General features: G+C 37.2%; 2 long non-coding RNA genes across 5 annotated transcripts in view; one reads left to right on the top strand and one right to left on the bottom strand.

Annotated features, from left to right (window-relative positions):
* The window catches only part of LOC109551202 (uncharacterized), an 84,322-nt gene that overhangs the window by 18,620 nt on the left and 38,287 nt on the right, over window positions 1–27,415 (top strand). The gene's annotated exons all lie outside the window — the stretch shown is intronic.
* The window catches only part of LOC109551203 (uncharacterized), a 141,077-nt gene continuing 130,893 nt past the window's right edge, over window positions 17,232–27,415 (bottom strand). The window contains exon 5 of the long non-coding RNA XR_012325811.1: window positions 17,232–17,724. This is a non-coding gene — a long non-coding RNA (uncharacterized lncRNA). The remainder of the gene's footprint in view (window positions 17,725–27,415) is intronic.

Here is a 27,415-nt window from a genome sequence, read left to right as displayed (position 1 = left end):
AGAGCCTGTCATGCAGAATGTCCCTACAGAGCAGCGGTGGGAGGGCTGTGAGGGAGACAGGTGTTCATTTTGAAGACTGCGCATGTGAGTTACTATCATTAGGAAGAAGGAAAGTGAAAATAAGACGAAACTCCTTTCCGCTGACATTGATCTGACCTTCACTTGGGTGTCCTGAGCACAATTTTCTAAGCAATATGGTGTTTATTATATTAAACAAATTACAAAAATAATACCTTTCACTATAATTGAGACTGATTCTGCTTTCATTCTCTTTGTAATTGTGGTACTTTATTTATATATTTAAAATTATGAAAAAAAAATTAAGTGTACCCTGAAATCAGAGAATACTCAATTTACTTTATTATACTTTGATTAATTCAATTCTGAGTTGCTTTACTAATTATTTGAACTTGTAAGTAGAGAAAAAGTTTCACATTCAGAAAAAATGGATTTTCTCCCAATTTTGGAGTAATTGTTTGCTTGAGTTGGCATGGGGTAAATTGCTGTAAGCCTTTGAAGTAAATCTTCAGAGTGATGAGTAGAGTTTTGCTTGTCAGTTCTCTCCAAAAATTAAATAAATAAATAAAAGTGAAATAAGTAGTTGGAGAATGGACATGAAGTGAAGGAAGATTCTTCCCAATAAAGATGCTTTGGATTTAGGGATTTGGTACATACTGGTCTGGCCATATAACTATTTTGAACTGGAACGTAAACAAGAGTTTTATTTTTTTAACCGTAATTTTGTGTGATTAACTCTTTTTCAAGTCATGACTGAGTTATCTGATGGGGAAGACTTCTTTTTAATCGACTATTTTTTAAAGCAGTTTTAATAAGTTCCCAGCAAAATTGAGTAAAAGGTACAGAGATTTCTCGTATACCTCCTGTCCCTACAAACGCACAGGCTCGCCCATCATCAGTATCCCCCATCAGAGTAGTACCTTTGATGAAACTACATGACACATCATAATCAACCAGATTTCCTAGTTTACATCAGGGTTCACTATTGCTTTTGTACATTCTGTGGGTTGGACAAATAATATAACATTTATTCACCATTATAATATCATACAAGGTAATTTCACTGCCCTAAAAGTCCTCAGTGTTCCACCTGTACATTCCTCTCCCCACTCCGCCCCCCTCCAACCTCTGACGATCTCTGATCCTTTTATTGTCTCTGGTTTGTTTTGTTTTCCAGAAGGTCATATAGTTGGAATGATACAGTATCCTTTTCGGATTGGCGTCTTTCACTTAGTAATAAGCATCTAAGTTTCCTCCGTGTTTTTTCATAGCTTGATTGTTCATTTCTTTTGAGTATCAAATAATACTTCATTGTCTGGTGTACCACAGTTTATCCATTAAATGACTGAAAGACACCTTGGTTGCTTCCAAGTTTTGGCAATTATGAATAAAGCTGCTATAAACATTAGTGTGCAGGTTTTTGGTGGACTTAAGTTTTCAATCCATTTGGGTAAATACCAGGGAGACCAATTGTTGGATTGTATGGTAAGAGTATGTTTAGTTTTGTAAAAAAACTGAAAAACTGTCTTCCAAAGTGGCTGTACCATTTTGCATTCCCACCAGCAATGAGAGAGGGTTCCTGCTGCTACAGGTCTTTGCCCACATTTGACATTGTCAGTGTTTCAGATTTTGGCCGTTTTAATAGGTATGTAGTGCTATCTCATTGTTTTAATTTGCATTTCCCTGATGACAAATGATATGGGGCATCTTTTTATATGCTTATTTGTCATCTGTGTGTCTTTTCTGATGAGGTGTTTGTTAAGATCATTGGACCGTTTTTAATTGGGCTGTTTGCTTTCATATTGTTGAGTTTTAAGAGGTCTTTGTGTAATTTAGACAGCAGTTTTTATCAGATGTCTTTTGGAAATATTTTCTCCCCGTCCTGTGGCTTGTCTTCTCATTCTTTTGACAGTACTTTTGCATTGCAGAAGATTTTAATTTCAGGGAAGTCCATATTATCAATCATTTTCTTCCTGGATTATGCCTTTTGTGTTGTATCTAAAAAGTCATTTTCATATCCAAGGCCATCTAGATTTTCTCTAGTGTTGTATTCTAGGAGTTTTATAGTTTTATGTTTTTTGTTTAGGTCTGTGACCCATTTTGAGTTAATTTTTATGAAGGGTATAAAGTTCTGTCTTTAGATTTTTTTTTTTGCACGTGGATATCAACTTGTTCCAGCACCACTTATTGAAAAGATTATCTTGCTGTATTGTATTGCCTCTGCTCCTTTGTCAGAGATCAGCTAACTGTATTTATGTATGTCTATTTCTGAACTCTCTATTCTGTTCCATTAATTTGTCTGTTCTTTCACCAATACCACACTCTTGATTGTTGTAGCTTTGAAATAGGCTTGAAATGGGGTAGTGTCAGTCCTTCAACTTCGTTCTTCAATATTGTGCTGGCTATTCTGTTTTGTTTTTGTTTTTTGGGTGTTTTTTTTGTGTGTGTGCTTACATATAAACTTTAGAGTCAGTTTGTCAATATCCACAAAATAACTTACTGAGTTTTTGACTGGGTTTGTGTTGAGTCTATAGATTAAGTTAGAAAAAAAAAATACTATCTTGAGCATATTGTCTTCCTATCCATGAAAATGGAACATCTCTCCATTCATTCAGTTCTTCTTTGATTCCTTTAATCAGAGACTTGTAGTTTACTTAAAATATTTGTGGTACATATTTTGTTATGTTTGGGTTTACCTAAATATTTCATTTTTTGGTGTGTTAATGTAAATGGTATTGTGTTTTTAATTTCAAATTCCACTTGCTCATTGCTGGTGTATAGGAAAGCAATTAACTTTCGTATATTAACCTTGTATCCTGCAACCTTTTTATAATTGCTTATTTCAGGAGGGTTTTTTTGCTGATTCTTTTGGATTTTCTATATAGAGTCATGCCGTTTGTGAACAAAGACAGTTTTATTTCTTCCTACCCAGTCTGTGTACCTCTCATTTCCTTTCCTTGTCTCATTGTATTAGCTAGGACATTTGGTATAATGTTGAAAAAGAGTGGTGAGAAGAGACATTCTTTCCTTGTTCCTTATCTTAGTGGGAAACCTTCTAGTTTCTCACCATTAAGTGTGATTTAGCTGTAGGTTTTCTATAGATTTTCTTTTCAAGTTGATGATGGGGAGGACTTTTAATGTAATTTTTTAAATATGCTAAGTTAGATAAAGTATTAGTGTTCTATTTTAAATCTATAAAGATTTTTTCTCTTATAATGAAAGAAATAGGTGCTTATTATACCACTTTACAACAATAGAAAGACTTAAAAGGAAAATCCCCATAAATCATACCTAATTTTTGGATCCAGAATGTTTTCGGTTGATGTTCATGTATGCATATCTATTGGATTATCCATTCACCCACTCACCCATCAATTCATCCATCCATCATCTTTAAAGTGTCTGGTTCTCCCTCTCTTCTTTATAAAAGCGTGCCTCTCTTTCATTGGAATAAACTAATGTTATGATTTTGCTGTCTCTCTCGAGCTCTTTGTATTTGCTTCCATTTTTGGAACAGTTCTTCATTCTCTTTTCAGCTCCATGAGGTGCTACCCTTCCCTTCTGCCAGTTACTGCCTTAAGCTAGTCACCCTGAGCGTGACCTCAATCCCATGGAGCTATCAGGTTGATGGGATAGAGGAATCTTACTTTCCCTTTCCCCTCCGTCCTTGCAGTCTTCCCCAAGACTGCTAAACTGGACTACAGCTACATATATTATTGATTTTTCTACTCAGGTACTAACATGAAATAAAATTTTTCAGAAAGATTTGTGAATATATTCTTCTGAGGTTTTACATGTCTTTAAATTTTTTTTCCTTAATAATAATAATTTAGTTTACAATAAAATTTTTGACTCACAATCTTCCCCCTTCCCCCAGAATTCAGAGTTGTTTTCAATTTTTTTTTCTGGTTATATCTCCCATAAGTTTTATTTCTCTATCTTTGTTCTTTGAATTTGGGGAGAATTTTGGCTCTCTTTTCATTAATTCAGTATGCAATTCTGTCCATTATGATATTCACTACTTAATTTTTTTAATTTTAATTTTTGATATACTTTTTAATTTCTCCTTTGCCAAAAGAAGCCAGTTTTATTAATACTTTATTAGCACCTCAAATCCATTTGTCTGTGTGTCTGTCTATCTATCTGTCTATCTCCCATTGTGATTTCCCTGTATCTCAAATTCTTGTTTATTAGACAGTATTTACTATGATTTCTCAGTTAGGTAATCTTCTTTAGAGTGGCCAATTTTCTTCATGTATCTGGTGGTTTTTGCTTGTCTGCTCACCTTTACAAATAGAAATCTATGTTGATCATGTTGATAGCTTCCATGATTCCCCTCAGTACATACATAAATCATCATTGAATCCCTCAGCAGGTGTCTCAGGACGGGAGTTCTGTTGTAATGAGGTGAAGTCCTGCACTTTTTAGCACGCAGTCATGAGAAACACAGCAGACTCCTGCAGAAATAGATTTCTTCACACAAACTAAAATAATTTTGTCATGGTGCTGCTTCCTTGGTTTGCTTATTCTGCAGCTATTATGTAGGATCTGCCCAGGCAAGTTATTTGTATATAGTAATGAACTCAGTGAAATTATTCCAGTTTTACTCTTTCATGATTAAAAATGAAACCATTTAAAGCTTCATTTTTTTCTTGTTTTTTTTTTTTTCCCTAGAACATTCTTAGCTTTATCTCATAGCTTAGATATTCAGTGCTGATACGATCTCTACAATTTGAACTACAGTGATATCATTGACATTATTTACTAGATATCCTGCACTAGATACATGAACTTGCTTGGTTCAAGAGTGGTCAAGAGAAAGCTTTTTAAAAATAATTGGTTGCTTTTTAAAATTTATACTTTTGCTATTTGTGTGGTTATTAAATTGTGCTGAACAAATCTGATCCTTTCTAAACAATTATTGTTCTTTAAAATGCGGTAGGTGAATGATAGTGTTTGAAAAGAGGATGCAGTCTCGATGTAAAGGGTATAGAGTTATATGTGTGTGCACATGTGTATAAAAACAAATAGGCATACTTGAGATGGGTATTTTTATTGTTATCCAGATAGTTTATACCAGGGGTTGGCAAAGTACTGCCGCTGGCCAAATGCAGCTGGCAGCTGTGTTATAAATAGTTTCTTAGATCACAGTCATGCCAATTTGTTTACACATTGTCTATGGGTGCCTTCATACAACAGCAGGAGAGCTGAGCAGTTTCAGTAGAGACCATATAGCCACAAAGTCTAAAGTATTTACTATCTGGCCCTTTACAGAAAATATTTTCCAACCCCTACTCTGTATCTATGCATGATTGATCTATTTAATCTGTAAACAATGAAAAAAGTGTTAAATATTCCCATTCATGTTGTATTTTTATCATATTTTTGCTTAATACATTATTACCCTTTATTGCTTAACATACGCAAACATGAAGTCATAATTTCTGATTGTCCCATTAATAATTATAAAGTGGAGATTTATTTTTCATGATTCCTAATATTAGTGTTGAAACTGCTGCTCCTTTTTTCTTTGCATTTGCATGCTATCTTTTTGTTGTTGCTGTAGGTCTTGTTTCCCGCCAAGCTCCAAACATTTTAACATACTTTGTTTAGGTATGTATCTATCACCCGGTGTGGTTAACCAGTTGTGGTTACCTCTCATATGAATATGTGTAATGTTTAGATCAGTTTTCTTCCAGCCTGTAGCTTGTCTTTTCATTCTATTAACAGTGTTTTTTGCAGATCAGATCCAACTTACCATTCTCTTCTTTTACTTATCATGTTTTTGTTGTATCTAGGAAGTCACTGCCAATGCCAAGGTCATCTGGATTTTCTCCTATATTATCTTCTAGGAGTTGTATAGTTTTACATTTTACATGCCAAGTCTATGATCCATTTTGAGTACATTTTTGTGAAAGATGTAAGATCTGTGTATACATTCACTTTTTTGCATGTGGATGTCCAGTTCCAGTGTCATTTGGAGACTGTCTTTTCTCCACTGAATTGCCTTTGCTCCTCTGTCAAAGGTCGGTTGACTATAGTTGTGAACGTCTATTTCTGGGCTATTTTGTTCCATTTATCTGTTCGTTTATTCTTTCACCAATACCGCACTCTTGATTACTGTAGCTTTATAATAAGGCTATAGTACTTGGGTAGTGTCAGCCCTCCAACTTTGTTCTTCTCCTTCAATCTTGTGTTGGTTAGGCTGGGTCTTCTGCCTCTCCATATAAACTTTAGAGACAGTTTGTCAATATCCACACAGTAACTTACTGGGATTTTGATTGTGTTTGTGTTGAAGTCCTTGCCCCTAGGCAGCAATTAGTACCTTTGCCCTCCTCCCCTACTGCCCTGTATACATCCCCTCATCTGATGTAATTTTCCACTCTTTTCTTCCCTCTCCAAATCTTCCATCGGGCACTCTGCAACTTCTGGACTGTTCTCTGTCAGTGTTCTTATACTCAGAACCTCTTTTTCTGAACATTCCTTCTACTACTTTGACTGAAGTAAACTAAGGCCGCCCATGAGGACATTACTTTCTTTGCGGCTCTTTCAAAATTAAGCGGATTGTGGGATTTTGTGGTCTTGTTCACTTCTCATCTGAGGGCCAGGGGTTTGGTTAGGTGTCCACTTGCTCCTCTTTGCTAGTTTCAGATCATTTACATCCTTCCTTCTCTTGGGGGGTGTGGACATATTTCCTCCTCTTTTGAAGCTCTTATCATCAAGGTAGGACCTCTTCTTTCCCCCTGGTTTCTGTCTTCTATGAAGGAACTTGTCTTGTCTTCATTTCTTTTTACTTCTAGGACCATAGTCTTTCTGTCTCAATTCCTGTTGTCAGGGACCTCGGCATCTACATGAATTAATCATCCAACAGTCTCTCAGTTTATCTCTTCAACTCCAGTAATTTATTTGCACACGAGTCAGAAGTTTTATTCCAGAATTTATCATCATCTAAGACTAGATAACTTCCAAAATTATAACAGTAAACATCTTTTTTTTTTTTTTTTTTTTTTTTTTTGTGGTACGCAGGCCTCTCACTGTTGTGGCCTCTCCCGTTGCGGAGCACAGGCTCCAGACGCGCAGGCTCAGTGGCCATGGCTCACGGGCCCAGCCACTCCGCAGCATGTGGGATCCTCCCGGACCGGGGCACGAACCCGCGTCCCCTGCATTGGCAGGCGGACTCTCAACCACTGCGCCACCAGGGAAACCCAACAGTAAACATCCTAATTTCCATCTATAAATTCCTATTATTCTTGCCTTTAAGAACCCCCATTTATCCCTGTGCTTTTTTTTTTTTTTTAACCTCATCAGGGATTCAAGCCCATGACGCCATCACTTTCTCACTGCTGATGAATCTCCCACTTTTCAGCTGTTTGGTCATGAATTGCTTGATTCATTCTCATTATTATTAATCTCTTAAAAATTCTGTCATTTTCTTGGTCTTTATCTTCCTCTCTTTTACTCATCCTAGATGAAAATTTTGATCCATATCTTCGAGATCTGCACCTGAGCAGCTGACTCTGGCTGAGGAAAATCACACACATGTGCTAACAAGTTTTATTTTCCCTACATGATCATTAAGTTGAAAGGAGAGTTGCCTAGGAGTCCTTCTACGTGTCTCTAATATTTCTTTTTGTCATGGTCCAAAACGACTATCTCAAAGCTAATTCTCTTCTCAAACCATCTCTTCCTCACTCTCAGCTGATGACCTAGCTTCACATTTCAAACCGAAACTTAAAGTCATCAGATGTGAATCGCTTTATCTGTTTTGGTATGGGTGCCCTCTTAATATATACTAGGTGACACCTAGTATTCCTCTCTCAGGTGTAGGTGTCTAGGATCAAAAATTTTTAAACTAAGACATGCCTCCATTCACTACTTCCAAGCTGCTTATGTGTTCCATTAACATTCTTTTTGAAATAAGTTTGTGAGAAAGGGGAAAGGAAGTTGCACTTTCCTTGTACCAATGGTTGCTGCAAATGTTCCAAACTCTCCGTTTAGGAATCTTTTGCCAAAGGAACAGATTTGGACATGGGAGTAATTACAACACAAGAAGCCAAAAAGCACCTGCACGCATGGATAAAACCTGACCCCTGGGGTAGGATGCGGCTTAAGTTCTGCACTATCTTTGTGTGAAGCTTCCTTCTTTACCCACCACAATATACTACACATCAACCCAGTGTCTTTGCAGACTCATATCTCCTACCAAGACTGGCCTTCAGTCATAATGACAGCAGAACTGGGCAACTTCTGGCCTCCAGTGGTGATTAGAAGACACTACTCCAGCTGACTTCCCCAAATCTATCGGGAGAAACAGCCACCCGGACTGGGGAAGACTAATGGTCTTCACACCACCAGTCCTGTATAAACTTGCACCATCGTTTTTTTCTATTTTCAATGGAGAAAACATCTCTCTACCTTTTAATGACTCCACAATACATATATATATAAAACGGAATCACTTTGCTGTACACCTAAAACTAACACAACATTGTAAATCAACTATATTTCAATTAAAAGAAAGAAGTCTTAGCTTCTCTAGTGAATCTTTCCCAATGTCTTAGGAGCATCCTTTAGCCTTTTCTATCTGAAAAACAAAAAGAAAAATTATCCCTTGACTCTGTCTCCCACAGGTTTACTCCATTAACTGTTCCATTTCTTGGTTCTCTGTTAATAAACTTTTCAAGAGCCATTTTCTCCATTTTTCTTCCATTCTTTAGTGGTCACTGAGAGCTCTGTGTGTGTTTTAATTTTGAAGAGTTAAAAAAAAAATTCAGAAGGAAATGCCAATACCCAACAACAAGAATTAATAAAAATATTTTATCATGTAAGCTCCAGTCATACAATGCCTTGGGGGGGGAACTTCCTTTGTTACCAAATTGGATTATTAAGTCTCCCTCTCCAAAGGAAGCTTCTATCTTGATTTGGGTGTACCCTTCCACACCACTTTTTAGGTATGCTTTTTATCCCCTCTTAACTTGCCTTAATGCTGTCATGTTGTATATGTCACTCCACAGTTAATTATTTGATTTAGCACATCCATCACCTCGTGTAATTATTTATTCTTTCGGTGGTGTAAATGCTAAAGTTCTACTCTCTTAGTATGTGAATTTTTCTATGGCGTAAACCAAGGAGCAGGATTGCTATGTAGCAGGATATGTTCATTTCAATGTCACTAGGTTTCTAATTGCTCTCTCAATTCATTTTATAAATTAGTATTCACACTACAGAGAGTACGAAAGCTTTGATTTGCCCTCATCTTGGCTAACACTTTGTAATATCAGACTTACCGAGTTTTGCCAATCATCCGATACCTGTGCATAAGCCTCTCCTTGTTTCACTTTCCTGCGAGGTTACATGTTTTTATATATTTATTGGCTGCGCCTCTGGGATTGTCTGTTCATTCAATTAACTCTTTTGTTCATTTTTTTCTGTTGAATTATTTTTCTTTTAAATATTGATTTTTATGTTTAATGGAAATATTCTCTCCAAATGTGGCCCTTTTCAAACTTTGTATATGGTATCTTTATATTACAGAAATTTAAAATTCTGATATAATGAGAATTATTGATCTTTTCTGTTTTTTAATCTGTCTTATTTAAGAAATGCTTACATTTTTAGATGTCCTAAAGACATTTCTTCTACATTTTTTAAGTGTATTACAAGTTTTATTTTATTTATTTATTTTCCACAATTTATTTTTTTAATTTTTTTATTTTCTTTCTGGCTATGCCACATGGCTGTAGGATCTTAGTTCCCTGAGCAGGGATTGAACCCGTGACCCCTGCAGTGGAAGTGCAGAGTCGTAACCACTGGACCACCAGGGAATTCCCTACAAGTTTGATTTTATAAATTAGATATTTTCTGCACTTGCAATTTATTTTTTGTATGATGTGACGTATTGCTTTAGATTGTATTTTCCATAAGGAAAGCTAACTGCGTCACTATACCTTTTATTAAAGAGTCCATCATTGCACAGGATTTGTATGCCATGCACACCAGGTACTGATTTCCGCATGTTCCTGAATGACTTTCTTGTCTCTCTAATTGATTCCCTTTACCTGTCAACTTCTAAGCCTCTGCCTTAATGTTTTAATTACCATAGTTTATAAAGTCTTAAGTCTAATAGGGCAAGCTATCTTGGTTCTTTTTTATTTTTTATAATCATTTTGGAAAATATTAGATAATTGCTTTTTCCAAAAATTTCAGAAGTGGTTTACTTAGTGACATGAAAAATCACGTTGAGATTTTGATTTAAATAGTCTTGAATATATGGATTATTTTGGGGTAGAACTGATCACTTTAGGATAGTGAGATTTCCTATCCATAAACAAATTATACATGCTCGTCTGCTTGTTTAGATAAATCTTTTTTTATCTCCTTCAACAGCGTTTTATAACTTTCTTAATGTGGATATTATACATCTCTATTAGGTTTCTTTCCATATGCCTTATAATTTAACTTGCTGTTGCGAATAATATCTTTCTCTGTAAAATAAATTGTTGGTGTATAGGATTGACATTTATCTTTGAATATGGATCTTGAATTCAAGTTTTATCAGTTTTTGGATTTTCTATGTAAATTATCAAAATATTCTGCAGTAATTAATATCTTTCTGTTCTGGTTCTGCAGAACTCTTTGTAAGATGGTTATCATGCTTCTACTTAACAGCATGCAATGTTGTTGTTTCATGAAATGTCAAAGTGTGCAGAAGGGTGTTTATTTGTGCTGAGTAGCCTGAGGATGGACTCTTAGAATGGGCACGAAGTGTGAAGATATTTGTTTCTTGTCACTGCTTAACCCAGGGCATCTACTGCAAAAGAAATGGGCAAGGTGACCCTTTGTGTGAATGTTGGTTACTCTCTTGTCCCAGCCACGTTAGTACTTGCTCACTGGGCCTGGAAGTCAATGATTGTTGGTATTTTCTGTCCCCTTTATGGGGGGAGAGTGAGAGTGTATTTGTTTCTTTGAAGGATAGTTTTATAGGAAAAAGTATAAAATCGTTTTGGATATTACATGGAAGTTCAAATATGTGTATAAAGGTATGTATGGAAATTGACTAGACTCCCAGCTTTGCCTCCCATACTCATAATGCTGTAGGAACAGTCTTTAGATATAGACCCCGTCATTCCTATGCAGAACATCTTCCACCAGTGACTTTCCATTGTTGTTCAGTAAATCCAAATGCTTGACCAAGGGACTACAAGGCTCTGCCTGATCTGATCCCCACTACTCTGCTCCGTACCCACCTTAGCACAATGCCTGGTTTACCTTGGGTGTGTTTGTGTGTACACAGTGGTCATGGAGCCGTAGATGGAGGCTGTGCATGAGCTCAACAGCATGCATTTCCCCTCTCCAAGGATGTCACGGCTACTTCCAGTGCTGATGGCCTTACTTTCCAACAGCAGAGACCAATAACGAGCCCGGATAAGCGACACCATTCCCTAGGAGAGCCAGCCAGCCACCTGGCAACAGCTTGATGATAATGGACTTCATCCAGCAGGGAGTGGCTATTATTTTTCATCCCTGGAATAATCATATACTTTGGATATGGAGTTGCCTCCCCTGCCCCACCTGACTGCTGTTGGTATGCCAGCCTAACCAACCCTGAACTCACAGAAAGCCTTCTTCTCTGACATGGTATTCCATACAGTATTGCTTGTGACCAAGGTACTCACTTAAAGCATAAAAAAATCTATCGGTGGGCTCTCACAAAATTCTCTGCTTTTTCCATATATCCTACCACCCCAAAATCATCTGGCCTGACACACATGTAATGGACCATTAAATCTACAGTTCCACTGGTAATTGTGACACATTCCCAAGGATGCAGTATATGGTTTGAATCAGCCATCAGTCTATGGCTTTACTTTTCCAACAGCAAGAAACATGGACCTAGGAATGAAGTGGGAGAAGGGGGAGGTGATCCCTTTCTCTATTTGCTGTATTTTTGATACGACTTCTTAACAGTTTTGAACTCTTCTGAAAATGCTTCCAACAAGGAACTAGTTTGGAAGTTGAGATTGCCCCCGGCCATTTTATTTATTTATTTATTTTTTAACTTTTTTTTTTAAACCATCTTTAATGCTCTTTTATTTATATCCTCCCAGTAATTCAAATATATCATGCCACATAGTGTCATACTGAACCATGTGTTTTAAGTTACAATGCTGTCCTGAGCTTCAGAAATGTCCATTTCTTTTTTGCCCCTTGGCAAAATGGGCTTCAAAGCATACAAATTTAGGTGATACTTTATGACAGCATCATTTGAACACAGTACTGGCTACCTGGAAAGAAAACTCTTCAACCTCCTCCCCACGGAGCCTCAGGGATGTGTGAGGGCACCCAATATCAAAACAGAGTCTCTAAGCACTTGGTGGAGGTTTGCTTAGCTGTTCCTTTTCATTAACCCCCTGGCCATTTTAAACTCCAGATGTCAGCAAACCAGTGGATCAAGAACTGGCTGGGAATGATTGATTTTGTTTACCAAGGAAGGATTGATTATTTGTGATCTAATTAGGTTAAGAAGGACTTTGGTTAGAACTGGAGGCTTCCTTGGTGTACCTATTAGTACTCTCATATATAATGATAAAATTAATGAAAAATTACAGATAACCCCAAATCAGGACCATTGTTTCTTATTTTTTGTTTTTCAGGGGTTTTGGGGGATCATTTCTGCTGCCTGGCTTTTTTTTTTTCCTGAAGTATAGTTGATTTACAACAGAGCATTAATTTCTGCTGTACAGCAAAGTGATTCAGTTATACATACATATATATATATATATATATGTTCTTAATATTCTTTTCCATTATGGTTTATCATAGGATACTGAATAGAGTTCTCTGTGCTATACAGGAGGACCTTGTTGTTTATCCATTCTATATATACTAGCTTACATCTGCTAACCCCAGCCTCTCACTCCATCCCTCCCTCAACTCCCTCCCCCTTGGCAACCACATATCTGTTCTCTGTGTCTGTGAGTCTGCTTCTGTTTTGTAGATAGGTTCATTTGTGTCACATATTAGATTCCACATATAAGTGATATCATATGGCATTTGTCTTTCTGATTTACTTTACGTAGTATCATAATCTCTAGTTGCATCCATGTTGCTGCAAATGGCATTATTTCATTATTTTTCATGGCTGAGTAGTATTCCGTTGCATATATATACCACATCTTCATTATCCCTTCATCTGTCGATGGACACTTATGTTGTTTCCAATGTCTTGGCTATTGTGAATAGTACTGCTGTGAACATAGGGGTGCATGTATCTTTTTGAATTACAGTTTTGTCTGGATATATGCCCAGGATTGGGATCACTGGATCATATGGTAATTTTATTTTAAGTTTTCTGAGGAATCTCCATACTGTTCTCCATAGTGGCTGTACCAACTTGCATTCCCACCCACGGTGTAGGAGTGTTCCCTTTTCTCCATATCCTCTTCAGCATTTGTTATTTGTAGACTTTTTAATGATGGCCATTCTGACTGGTGTGAGGTGGTACCTCATTGTAGTTTTGATTTGCATTTCTCTAATGATTAGAGATGTTGAGCATCTTTTCATGTGCCTATTGGGCATTTCTATTTCTTCTTTGGAGAAATGTCTAGTTAGGTCTTATACCTATTTTAGGGGGGTTGTTTGTTTTTTTGTTGTTGAGGACCATTGTGATTTAAGATCTTTCAGGTAACCAGGTGAGGAGCTAGGTGAGGACAAAGGGTACGTGGAATTGACAGCGAAAGAAAGAAATTACAGACATCAACTAAGATTTCATGACTAGTTACGATGAAGAGAACTGCAGCAACTTTGCATATTCTCTTTCTTGCTCGTTGTATAGGTATGTGTAATATATAGCTGTGTATACTCCCTTACATGTAAATATAGACACATTTATAAATATTAATCACTTTCCTCTCTCTTCCTTTCCCCCTGTTGTGTTTTATTAAGATTTTTGGTGATGCAATGTTCATTTCAGCTCTATTTACAATAGCCAGGACATGGAAGCAACCTAAGTGTCCATCGACAGATGAATGGATAAAGAAGATGTGGCACATATATACAATGGAATATTAGCCATAAAAAGAAACAAAATTGAGTTATTGTAGTGAGGTGGATGGACCTAGAGTCTGTCATACAGAGTGAAGTAAGTCAGAAAGAGAAAAACAAATACCGTAGGCAAACACATATATATGGAATCTAAAACAAACAAAAAAAATGGTTCTGAAGAACCTAGGGGCAGGACAGGAATAAAGATGCAGACGTAGAGAATGGACTTGAGGACATGGGTTTCAGCAAAGCATTTTTAAAGGTAGGGTGAAGGAGGGGCGTCCCAGGGGATGTGATCACCTCGTGTACAATTCTCTGATTGGTTGATGGTGATCAATCCTTAGGCGCCAGAAGGTCTGGGGGCTACTTACGATCATCAAGTAGTTAATTTCTTCCATTTACTCGTGGTTTTGGCATCTGTAAAACTAAGGAAATATGCATCAGATACTATTATCTAGGTACTTCAGAGGGGAGCTAAAGCAAAGGATTGTTCTGGGAAGGCCACACAGGGTCCTGCTTGGATACTGGTTCTTTTTCAACTGGAGAAAAGGATGGTGTAGTGATGTCCTGGAATTTTTCTCATCAGAGTGAAATACAATCAAAACAGTTTGACACTTCAGCAGTAAATGATGTCCAAGTTCCTACGGTTCCCTTCAGGGATATTGCTCAGGGCACTCTGTTTTGGATAAGATACTAAAACATCATTCTTTCAATGGTCTCCAGCTAAACCCCACAAAATCCTGCTTTACTACCTGCCTAAATCTACTAATTTGTATCCAAAGTTCCCTCCATAAATTTAATTAATTCAGCATAGCCATCACGTGGCCCTATGCCAGCAACTGAACTTCTCAGACTCCCCCTTAAGCCTGCACCACCTCCCTCTCTCCAGGACCAAGCTGGGCTTTTGTTTCCTGCTGGGTATTTTAGCTAAAGCCTCCCTGCATGTTTTCTGGGCAGTGAATACAATTCCAGTATAGGCAAGCCAGCTCCTGGTTGAGCAAATATGAGTTGAACAGCATGGGAACAGGCTTTATAATCATTACATTCATTGGTCTGAGCTGAACCTCTTATGGGAAATTGTAATGAGGCTGTCTGAGTCACTGCTACTCTCCAAATAACAGATACATCTTACACATGAAGAGAAGAGAGGTGTTTCCAAAACCACCCCATTGTTTTGGGTATGAGTATGTGTGTTTCAATTCCCAGAATCCGTTTGTATTGACGTAGGTGTCATCCCAGGGAAAGAGCACAAGCTTTTAGGCTGGTCATACCTGCTTTCTATCAGGGATCCAACTCCTCCTGGCTGTTTAATGGGAGGCATTTTTTTTACTCCATCTTCTTTGTCATGTGTAAAGTGAGAAAACTTATGCCTATGTTGTAGATTTTAAAGTTAAAATCTACAACAGAGACATATATGTAGACATATAAACTAGTAAGATTACTAGCACTGAATTGGCACTTAGTAGATACTCAAAACATATATTAAGTATCCAGTAAGGAGTAGTGTTCTGCCCCTTCATTCCTGAATTTGAGGAAGCTTTGAATCAGTCCCAGTTATCATGGAGCAGCATTTAAATATGTCTTTGATTGTGTGTGTATTTATGACAGATCCGGCAGTGAGAAATGGAAGGACCCTCACGGATTAGCCAGTCTCACGGTTTAATTTGTTTAATGTACAAAATATTTTCTTTAAATAAAAGCTCATTTGGTATCCCTAATATGAATAGATGAAAGAGGAACTTTGCTAGCTGTAACAGGAGAGAAAGCCTGGAATTCCGTCTCCCCTCAGATTTGAGCCAGAAGGTCTTCAGTGAACTTGACTCCATGAAGTCTAACTTGAAAGCTTCTAACCACACTGTCGATTGTAGACAAAAGACTTTCCCAAGATCACCAGCTAGGATTAGAATCTAGGTGGGCAACTCTGGGCCAAAGTTTTTATGTCCTGCTTATCTATTTCATTCAATGAATAAACATTTATTAAGGACAGACCATCACGCGAGGCACTGTGCCACGTTTTACAATAGTTAAAGGTAATAAAGTCTCAGGCCTGCTCTTGAGCCCATGAACTAAAAGGGAAGTAGTTGACCACACCCTCAAATAAATTCAAGGTGGAATCCAAGACATTCTGATAGAGGGAGCACAAAATACCATGGAGAAGTGAAAAGGGGAGGGATTTGTGATTGCTGACCCATGAAGTTGTGGAGGCCAAGAGTAATTGCTTCTAAAGAGAGCCTTTAAAGAATGGAATAATCACCAGGCAGAAATACAGAGAGAACGTGCCAAGAGAAAGATAGAGGAGGCACAAAGGCATAGAATCAGGAAAGCATCTTCCAGGAATAATGAATGTTTCTAGTTTGCTGGACCATAATTACACAAGGGGAAGTGGCGAGGCCTAAGAATTTTATTTTAATTTTGTTCGATGTTATGTAGGGTCTTGAGTGCCCAGCTAAGAGGCTTGGACTTGATCCTGCAGGCAGTGAAGAGCCGTTGAGAGATTGTGAGGATTTGAAGGAAATATTTGGAGCTGTGTTTCAGGAAGATTGTTCTGATGCTAATTTGGAGGAAAATCTGCATTTAACAACCTAGAAATAATTTTGATGACTCTGTTATTTTCATGCATCTATCCTAAGGAGTTAAATTCTCAGCAGTTCATATTTCCTGTTCTCTCTTCCACCTAATCACTAAGGATGTACTTTTTTTAAAAGTCTGGGGAGAAGAGAAATACACTACAATTTATTGAGTACTTCCTACCTAATAAATATTATTCATTCTTCATATCTGTGATCGCTCAATGTGGGACTTATACCCCTGGTGTTCACACAAGGAAACTAGCAATGAAATACCTTGTCCAAGTCACACAGTTAGTAAGGGATAAAGGTGAGAGCCTGACTCAGGTCTGTAGACTCTAAAACGTGTGCTTCTGCTCTCTATGAGTCTCTAGAACAGAATTAAGCAATCAGAATCACAGCTGTCTCAAGCAGTGTCTGGAAGCTAAGAGTGACCTAGAGGCAGGGCACAGATTTTCTCTCAATAAGGAAAGTGTTTCTTTAACAGAATTCCCAACAGCGTTAGTCACTGAAGATTCACTCCCTTCAAATCCTGTTGTGAGGCTGCATTAAGACCTGGGAACTTGTGCAAGGCCCTCAGGATAACAAGCAAAATAAATGGAGCTAAAATCAGGGGAGGCTTGGGGAAAAAGACAAAAGAACCTTCTGGGAAATGGCATGCCTGAAGAATAGCACCCTAACCAGTGAATGCTTTGAAAAACCATTTGCTGTTACTTGAGTCTGGGCCACATGGTCTTCTGCTAACACGGTCTGAATGTGTCTGTTCCGGGAAGGGTTCACCCATGTGCAGGGAGGAAGTTCGCTTGGACTTACATCCAGGAAAAGAGAAACATACAAGCTCATGATCCATTGTCACTTCTTCCTCATCTTACTCACCTCTCTTGCAAACAAAATTTCATCTGTATAGATGACCCGAAACACTGAAATGGAAAATTCTTCACCCCGTATAGAATACTCTCACTATATTAGCGTGGGATAGTCATGAGACCAGGAGCTATCTATTTTGATTGCCTGAGTTCAAACATTGGTTCTCATACTTACTTGTTAGATGATTTGGGGCTTATTCATAAACTTCGTTAGTCCTCAGTTTCCTCATCTGTGAAATGGAATGCTAAAACTGTTTACCTCGTAGAGTAGGATAAGTTAATACATGTAAAAGCACTTAAAACAATGGCGGGCACCTAGTATGCACTACATAATAAAAGCTTTGCTATTGTTTTAATATTATTATTGCCCCTAATGACGTTATGATAATGATGATATATTCTCTTGCCTAGAACACTACTGTACAAAATAGATACTAAATGATACTTGTTGGGTGAATAAATGGAGTAATGAAAATTCTACCGAAGTAATTTCTACCAGAAATTTAATTATTATCAAAATAATATCAAGCCACAAAGATCTCAGGATTGACTGAGGCAAAGGTAAGTATTCAGTATATTAGGATTCTTGGTACTCAAGAGGACAGGTGATTAGGGATTCATATTCTTTAGACCTTTAAAGTAGAGAGGACCTAAATAAAAAGTGATGTTTGGGGTAAACACCACAAATAATGTTGCATTCTGTACAATACCTGAATATTTCCTATGATGACCCCCAAAATAAAATATATATATATACCCATATTAAAAAATATATATGATATATATAAATATATATATATATAAAACACTGATTTAGTAGTTAGTTAGCAACAAAATTCTTTATGGTACAAAATTTTTTTTAATTTTTTTATTGGAGTATAGTTGATTTACGATGTTGTGTTACTTTGTGCTGCTGTACAGCAAAGTGAATCAGTTATACATATACACACATCCACACTTTTTTAGATTCTTTTCCCATATAGCTCATTACAGAGTGTTGAGTAGAGTTCCCTGTACTATACAGTAGATACTTATTAGTTATCTATTTTATATATAGTAGTGTGTATATGTCAATCCCAATCGCCCAATTTATCCCTCCCCCCTGCTTTCCCCCGGTAACCATAAGATTGTTTTCTGCATCTTTAACTCTATTTCTATTTTGTAAATAAGTTCATTTGTACCATTTTTTAGATTCCACATATAAGCAATATCATACAATATTTGTCCTTCTCTGTCTGACTTCCTTCACTCAGTATGACAATCTCTAGGTCCATCCATGTTGCTGCAGATGGTATTATTTTGTTCTTTTTTATGGCTGAGTAATATTCCATTGCATATATGAACCACATCTTGTTTATCCATTACTATGTTGATGGACATTTAGGTTGCTTTTGTGCCCTGGCTATTGTAAACAGTGCTGCAGTGAATATTGGGGTGCATGTATATTTTGAATTATGGTTTTCTCTGGGTATATGCCCAGGAGTGGGATTGCTGGATCATATGGTAGCTCTCATTTTTAGTGTTTTGAGGAACCTCCATACTGTTCTCCATAGTGGCTGTACCAATCTACATTCCCACCGGCAGTGTAGAAGGGTTCCCTTTTCTCCACACCCTTTCCAGCATTTATTGTTTATAGATTTTTTGATGATGGCCATTCTGACCAGCGTGAGGTGATACCTCATTGTACTTTTGATTTGCATTTCTCTAACAGTTAGCAATGTTGAGCATCTTTTTGGCCATCTGTATGTCTTCTTTGGAGAAATGTCTATTTAGGTCTTCCACCCATTTTTTGATTGGGTTGTTTATTTTTTTATTATTGAGCTGCATGAGCTGTTTGTATATTTTGGAGATCAATCCCTTGTCAGTCACATTGTTTGTAAATATTTTCTCCCATTCTGTGGGTTGTCTTTTCATTTTGTTTATGGTTTCCTTTGCTGTGCAGAAGCTTTTAAGTTTCATTAGGTCCCATTTGCTTATTTTTGTTTTTATTTCCATTACTCTAGGAGGTGGGTCAAAAAAGATCTTGCTACAAGTTATGTCAGAGAGAGAATGTTCTGCCTATGTTTTCCTCTAAGAGTTTTATAGTATCTGGCCTTATATTTAGGTCTGTAATCCATTTTGAATTTCATTTTTTTAACATCGTTATTGGAGTATAATTGCTTTACATTGTTGTGTTAGTTTCTGCTGTATAACAAAGTGAATGAGCTATATGTATGCATATATCCCCATATCCCCTCCCTCTTGCGTCTTCCTCCCACCCTCCCTATCCCACCCTTCTAGGTGGTCACAAAGCACTGAGCTGATCTCTCTGTGCTATGAGGCTGCTTCCCACTAGCTATCTATTTTACATTTGGAGATGAATATATGTCAATGCCACTCTCTCACTTTGTCCCAGCTTACCCTTCCCCCTCCCTGTGTCCTCAAGTCCATTCTCTATTTTTGGTGTTAGGGAGTGTTCTAATTTCATTCTTTTACAGGTAGCTATTCAGTTTTCTGAGCACCATTTATTGAATAGACTGTCTTTTCTCAACATTATATTCTTGCCTTCTTTGTCATAGATTAGTTGACCATGGGTACATGGGTTTATCTCTGGACTTTCTATCCTGTTCCATTGATCTATATTTCTGATTTTGTGCCAGTATCATACTGTTTTGAGTACTGTAGCTTTGTAGCAATAGTATAGTCTGAAGTCAGGGACCTTGATTCCTCCAGCTCCATTTTTCTTTCTCAAGATTGCTTTGGCTATTCAGGGACTTTTGTGTTTCCATACAAATTGTAAACATTTTTGTTCTAAATCTGTGAAAAATGCCATTGGTAATTGCATAGGGATTGCATTGAATCTGTAGATTGCTTTGCGTAGTATAGTCATCTTGATAACACTGATTCTTCCAATCCAAGAACATGGTATATCTCTCCATCTGTTTATGTCATCTTTGATTTCTTTCATCAGTATCTTACAGTTTTCTGAGTACAGGTCTCTTGCCTCCTAAGGTAGGTTTATTCCTAGGTATTTTATTGTTTCTGATGTGATGGTAAATGGGATTGTTTCTTTAATTTTTTCTGATCTTTTGTTGTTAGTGTTTAGGAATGCAAGAGATTTCTGTGCATTAATTTTGTATCCTGCAACTTTAACAAATTCATTGATAAGATCTAGTAGTTTTCTGGCAGCATCTTTAGGATTTCCTATGTATAGTATCATGTCATCTGCAAACAGTAACAGCTTTACTTCTTCTTTTCCAATTTGTATTCCTTTTATTTCTTTTTCTTCTCTGATTGCTGTGGCTAGAACTTCCAAAACTGTGTTGAATAAGAGTGGCGACAGTGGACATCCTTGTCTTGTTCCTGATCTTAGAGGAAATGCTTTCAGTTTTTCACCATTGAGAATGATGTTTGCTGTGGGTTTGTCATATATGACCTTTATTATGTTGTAGGTTCCCTCTGTGCCCTCTTTCTGGAGAGTTTTGATCATAAGTAGGTGTTGAATTTTGTCAAAAGCTTTTTCTGCATCTATTGAAATGATCATATGGTTTTTATCCTTCAATTTGTTAATATGATTTATCACATTGATTGATTTGCATATATTGAAGAATCCTTGCATCCCTGGGATAAATCCCACTTGATCATGGTATTTGATCCTTTTAATGTGTTGTTGGATTCAGTTTGCTAGTATTTTTGTTGAGGATTTTTGCATCTATGTTCATCAGTGATGTTGGCCTGAAATTTTCTTTTTTTGTGATATCTTTGTCTGGTTTTGGTTATCAAGGTAATGGTGGCCTTGTAGAATGAAACTGGGAGTGTTCCTTCCTCTGCAGTTTTTTGAAAGAGTTTCAGAAGGATAGGTGTTAACCCTTCTTTAAAAGTTTGATGGAATTTGCCCGTGAAGCCATCTGGTTCTGGACTTTCGTTTGTTGGAAGTTTTTAAATCACAGTTTCAATTTCAGTAGTTGTGATTGGTCTGTCCGTATTTTCTATTTCTTCCTTGTTCAGTCTTGGAAGTTTGTACCTTTCTAAGGATTTGTTCATTTCTTCTAGGTTGTCCATTTTATTGACATATAGTTGCTTGTAGTAGTCTCTTATGATCCTTTGTATTTCTGTGGTATCAGTTTTAACTTCCTTTTCATTTCTAATTTTATTGATATGAGTCCTCTCCCCTTTTTCCTTCATGAGTCTGGCCAAAGGTTTATCAATTTTGTTTATCTTCTCAAAGAACCAGCTTTTAATTTCATTGATCTTTGCTATTGTTTTCTTTGTCTCTATTTCATTGATTTCTGCTCTGATCTTTATGATTTATTTCCTTCTACTAACTTTGGGTTTTGTTTGTTCTTTCACTGTTTGCTTAAGGTGTAAAGCTAGGTTGTTTGAGATTTTTCTTGTTTCCTGAGGTAAGATTGTATTGCTGTAAACTTCCCTCTTAGAACTGCTTTTGCTGCATCCCATAGGTTTTGGATCATTGTGCTTTCATTTTTATTTATCTCTAGGTATTTTTTGATTTCCTCTTTGATTTATTCAGTGATCCATTGGTTGTTTAGTAACATTGTTTAGGCTCCATGTGTTTGTGCTTTTTACATTTTTTTTCTGTAATTGATTTCTCATCTCAGTTTTGAGGTTGATATGATTTCAATTTCCTTAAATTTACCAAGGCTTGATTTGTGGCCCACAAAGTGATCTATCCTGGAGAATGTTCCATGTGCATTTGATAAGAAAGTGTATTCTGCTGCTTTCAGATGGAATGTCCTAAAAGTATCAATTAAGTTTATTTGGTCTAATGTGTCATTTAAGGCTTGTGTTTCCTTACTGATTTTCTGTCTGGATGATCTGTCCATTGGTGTAAGTGGGGTGTTAAAGTCCCCCAGTATTATTATGTTACTGTTGATTTCCCCTTTTATGGCTGTTAACATTTGCCTTACATATTGAGGTGCTCCTATGTTGGGTGCATATATATTTACAATTGTTATATCTTCTTATTGGATTGATCCCTTGATTATTCTGTAGTGTCCTTCCCTTTCTCTTGTAACAGTCTTTATTTTAAAGTCATTTTGTCTAATATGAGTATTGCTATTCCAGCTTTCTTTTGGTTTTCGTTTGCATGGAATACCTTTTTCCATCCCCTCGCTTTCAGTCTGTATGTGTCCCTAGATCTGAAGCGGGTCTCTTGTAGACAGTGTATATACAGGCCTTGTTTTTGTATCCACTCAGCCAGTGTATGTTTTGGTTGGAGCATTTAATCCATTTACATTTAAGGTAATTATTGATATGTATGTTCCTACTGACATTTTCTTAATTGCTTTGGATTTGTGTTTGTAGGTGTTTTTTCTTCCCTTCCTCTTTTGTTCTCTTCTCTTTTGATTTGATAACTATCTTTGGTGTTGTGTTTAACAAAATTCTTAAAAAGCTTTCTTCTTTTGATCCTTTGATCCAGTTATTCCAGTTATGAGAGAAAATACATAGTCACAAAACAAAAAGTTTTATGCACAAAGATGTTCACCATTTTATAATAGCAAAAAAAATCTTCAATTAGTTAAATATCTAAATATAGCAAAATGAATAAACAAATTGGCAAACATTCCATGAAAAGCATATTAGCCAGACTTTTAATTTCATATGCTCAGAATGTTGTTCACTTTACCCGAAGTTCTCTTAGAAGAAGATATTTGTATCAGTATGTCGGAATGATTGGCCATTTGGGGGTGGGGGGTGGATGTGGGGAAAGAATAAGAAAAAAACGCTTATCTAGAACATGTTTTGATTAACCTAGGGTCTATGAACAGATCTAGACAGTCAATGAGCCTTCTGAATTTTATGCAAAATTCTGTTTGTATGGATAGGGTCTGTGGTATATAGCAAATTTTATGTGCATGTCCATGACTGCTCCACAAGGTAAGTAAGCACTGGTGTTTGGGAGAACTTTTAAGTCCAGACTGATGTACTGTGAGTAGATTAGCTATAGACCCATGTACCAAGAGATGACAAAATATATCTGATATTAAATCTATAGACATATCACTCAAAGACTCATACGGATGGGCAAACTATTGCCCATGGGCCAAACATGGCCATGTTTTATTTTTGTATGGCCCATAGCTAGAACTTTAAAAAATATTTTTAAAGATTTATCATCAGGGGTTGGGGGGTAGGGATAAGGAAGAAAGGTATGAGACAGAGATCACATGTGGCCTGCAAAACTTAAATATTTATTCTGATCCCTTACAGTTTGCCAACCTCTGTCATTAGAACACTGCCAAGTTGCAGAAGAATTTCAATAGACAGTCTCAAATCTGTCCTTCAGTTTTCCACAGAAAGTGAAATTTGACATAATTTTTCTTAAAATCATTTGAAATAGTTGAGTGATTGGTGAATAGCCTTAAAGACTACTGAATTGAATTCTCTGAAGTTGAATTTTCCCAACATTCAGTTCATTGAATCTTAGATGGGAAAACAAAAGGGAGATAATAAAAGAGTATTCATTCTTTACACAAATAGGAATCTATGTACAACCAAAGTGAGTCTTTGGTGTAGATCTACTAGAACCTTCATTAGGTAAGAATGTTGAAGGCTAGCGATTATGTATATTTGAAAAAGTTAAAATTTTTATTTATATTTAAGTATTGCATAATGCAGACTAATTTAGGACTTAGCAAGGGATTTGAGCCTCATAAAATATCTGGAAGTACTTTGGCATTCTAGTTCCATAGATTGCTATTCGTGCTTCTTTACACTAAAGAGACCTGTCCTGGTTTTTGGGTCAGGGTTTAGTTTGGCTCACATATCTTATTTGATAGGCCTTCACTGATTCATTCAAAGTAATGAGGCTTTCCTGTTTTTGGCTAATGAAAGGCCTTTGCAAAGCGTATGAGTTCTGCTCCACTTGTCAGATGTGACCAGAACATTCCTAACAGTTTCAGGAGGGAAAAGAACATCATTTGATGGTACAATTTGGAGGGTATTTTAGGAGAAGGCAGTCTAGCAGAGCACTGTGGAAATCTTTGAGACTGCCACAAACCAAGGGGTTTTCTGGGGTCTTTGTCGATTTATGGGTGAGCCAGTGTGAAGCAGTGGAAAGATCAGAAGACCCATACTCAGCTCTCTATTTGTGTGAACTTGAGTGAATCACTTTATTTCCTTGGGCCTCAGTTTCCTTAAACATAAATTGAGAGGTGTGTTGGGTGGGGCTAAGTGACTTAACATGATCTCTACCCCTAGGTTCCTTGTTGCATGGTTATGGCACTGTTCTGAGACCATCCTTGGATCTCATAGTAATCCAGGCCCTGAATCCTGTTTTTCTCTGGCTGCAGACCAGGTCTGAGCTCTATCTATTGGTCATTAGGAATCAAGGATTCCATCTACACATCAGTGCTGTGGTATTTCTTCAACAGTCTGGCCTTCCCCACACCAACCCTAGAGAATGTTGTATATGGCTCTACTCCATGATCTCTCTCCACTTCACTCCCCTCCAGCCCACATCCATTCTCTATTTAGACTTTTCCTGAATTCTACAGATGTGAAACATAGGATTGATCATTCATTTATTCAATCTAATATTTTTAAAATTCCAAATAATCAGAACAATTTAACCAACATTCATTTTTGTCTCAATAGCTATGTACCAGGCTTCTGAAGACTTGAGGTCCATCCTCATGCTGGCCTCAGGAATAACAGAACCCATATCAACTTTTTTTTCTTATTTTTTTAATTGAAGTATAGTTGATTTACAATATTGTGTTTATTTCTGCTGTACAACAAAGTGATTCAATTATACATATGTATATATCCTTTTTTAATATTTTCCATTATGGTTTATCATAGGATATTGAATATAGTTCCCTGTGCTATATAATAGGACCTTGTTGTTTATCCATTCTATATATAATAGCTTACATCTGCTAGCCCCAGCCTCCCACTCCATCCCTCCCCCAGCCCCCTCCCCCTTGGCAACCACAAGTCTGTTCTCTATGTCTGTGACTGTGTTTCTGTTTCATAGATAAGTTCATTTGTGTCATATTTTAGATTCCTCATATAAGTGATATATGGTATTTGTCTTTCTCTTTCTGATTTACTTCATTTAGTATGATAATCTCTAGTTTCATCTGTGTTGATGCAAATGGCATTATTTCATTCTTATGGCTGAGTAGTATTCCATTGTGTAATATACCACATCTTTCTTATCCATTCATCTGTCAGTGGACATTGAGGTCATTTCCATGTCTTGGCTATTGTGAGTAATGCTGGTATGCATGTAGAGGTGCACATATCTCTTTGAGTTAGAGTTTTTGTCTGGATATATGCCCAGGAGTTTTTGTCTGGATATATGCCCTGGATTGTATGGTAATTCTAGTTTTCTGAGGAACCTCCATACTGTTTTCCACAGTGCCTGTACCAACTAACATTCCCACCAACAGTGTAGGAGGGTTCCCTTTCCTCCACACCCTCTCCAGTGTTTGTTATTTGTAGGCTTTTTAATGGCCGCCATTCTGACCGGTGTGAGGTGATACCTCATTGTAGTTTTATGCAGGCCTCTCACTGTTGTGGCCTCTCCCATTGCGGAGCACAGGCTCCAGACGTGCAGGTTCAGCGGCCATGGATCATGGACCCAGCCGCTCCGTGGCATGTGGGATCTTCCCGGACCGGTGCACGAACCTGTGTCCCCTGCATCGGCAGGCGGCCTCTCAACCACTGCGCCACCAGGGAAGCCCCTCATTGTAGTTTTGATTTGCATTTCTCTAACGATTAGAGATGTTGAGCATCTTTTCATGTGCCTATTGGCCATCTGTAGTTCTTCTTTGGAAAAAATGTCTATTTAGGTCTTTTGCCCATTTTTCAATTGGGTTGTTTTTTGTTGTTTAGTTGTATGAACTGTTTGTATATTTTGGAAATTAAGCCCTTGTTGGGTGCATCATTTGCAAATATTTTCTCCCATTCTATAGGTTGTCTTTTTGTTTTGTTTATGGTATGTCCTTTGCTGTGCAAAAGCTTTTAAGTTCATTTAGGTCCCATTTGTTTATTTTTGTTTTTATTTCTATTGCTTTGGGAGACTGACCTAAGAAACCTAAGAAAACATTGGTATGATTTATGACAGAGAATATATTGCCTGTGATCTCTTCTAGGAGTTTTATGGTGTCGTGTCTTATGTTTAAGTCTTTAAGCCGTTTTGAGTTTATTCTTGTGTATGGTGAGAAGGGTGTGTTCTAACCTCACCGATTCACACGTGGCTGTCCAACTTTCCCAACACCACTTACTAAAGAGACTTTTTCCCACTGTATATTCTTGCCTCCTTTGTTGAAGATTAATTGACCATAGGTGTGTGGGTTTATTTCTGGGCTCTCTCTTCTGTTCCATTGATCCATATGTCTATTTTGCCGGTTTGATTACTGTAGCGTTGTTGTACTGTCTGAAGCCTGGGAGGGTTATGCCTCCTGCTTTGTTCTTTTTCTTTAGGATTGCTTTCTGGGTCTTTCATGGTTCCATATGCATTTCAGCATTGTTTCTAGTTCTGTGAAAAATGTCATGGGTAATTTGATAGGGATCACATTAAATCTGCAGATTGCTTTGGGTAGTGTGGCCATTCTAACAACATTAATTCTTCCCATCCAAGAGTGTGAGAACCCATCTCAATTTACTGCCCTAGCCAACCAGACACACTGCACCAGGTGGAATTCTCTCACCTCACACTGAATTAGCATTGTATCAAAGTAACTTTACACCAAAATATTGTTTCAAACCTTGGGATTAGTTACTCTACCGCATGACTGTCATCTTAGGTTACTCCACATACTGTTGGTTCTGTACTTCCCTAAACCCCCTTCTTGGGTTCTTTCTGCTGTTTCATTCAAATCTGCAATTTTTTCTGGTGAACATGCTTGCCTACACATGGAAATACTTGGCTGTGCATTTCCTCTGATCTAACCACAACTTGGCTTGGCCCGG

This window comes from Tursiops truncatus, chromosome 14 (genome assembly GCF_011762595.2).
Source record: "Tursiops truncatus isolate mTurTru1 chromosome 14, mTurTru1.mat.Y, whole genome shotgun sequence".
In the NCBI taxonomy this organism is placed as follows: Eukaryota; Metazoa; Chordata; class Mammalia; order Artiodactyla; family Delphinidae; genus Tursiops; species Tursiops truncatus.
This window is presented reverse-complemented; position numbering and strand designations above follow the sequence as displayed.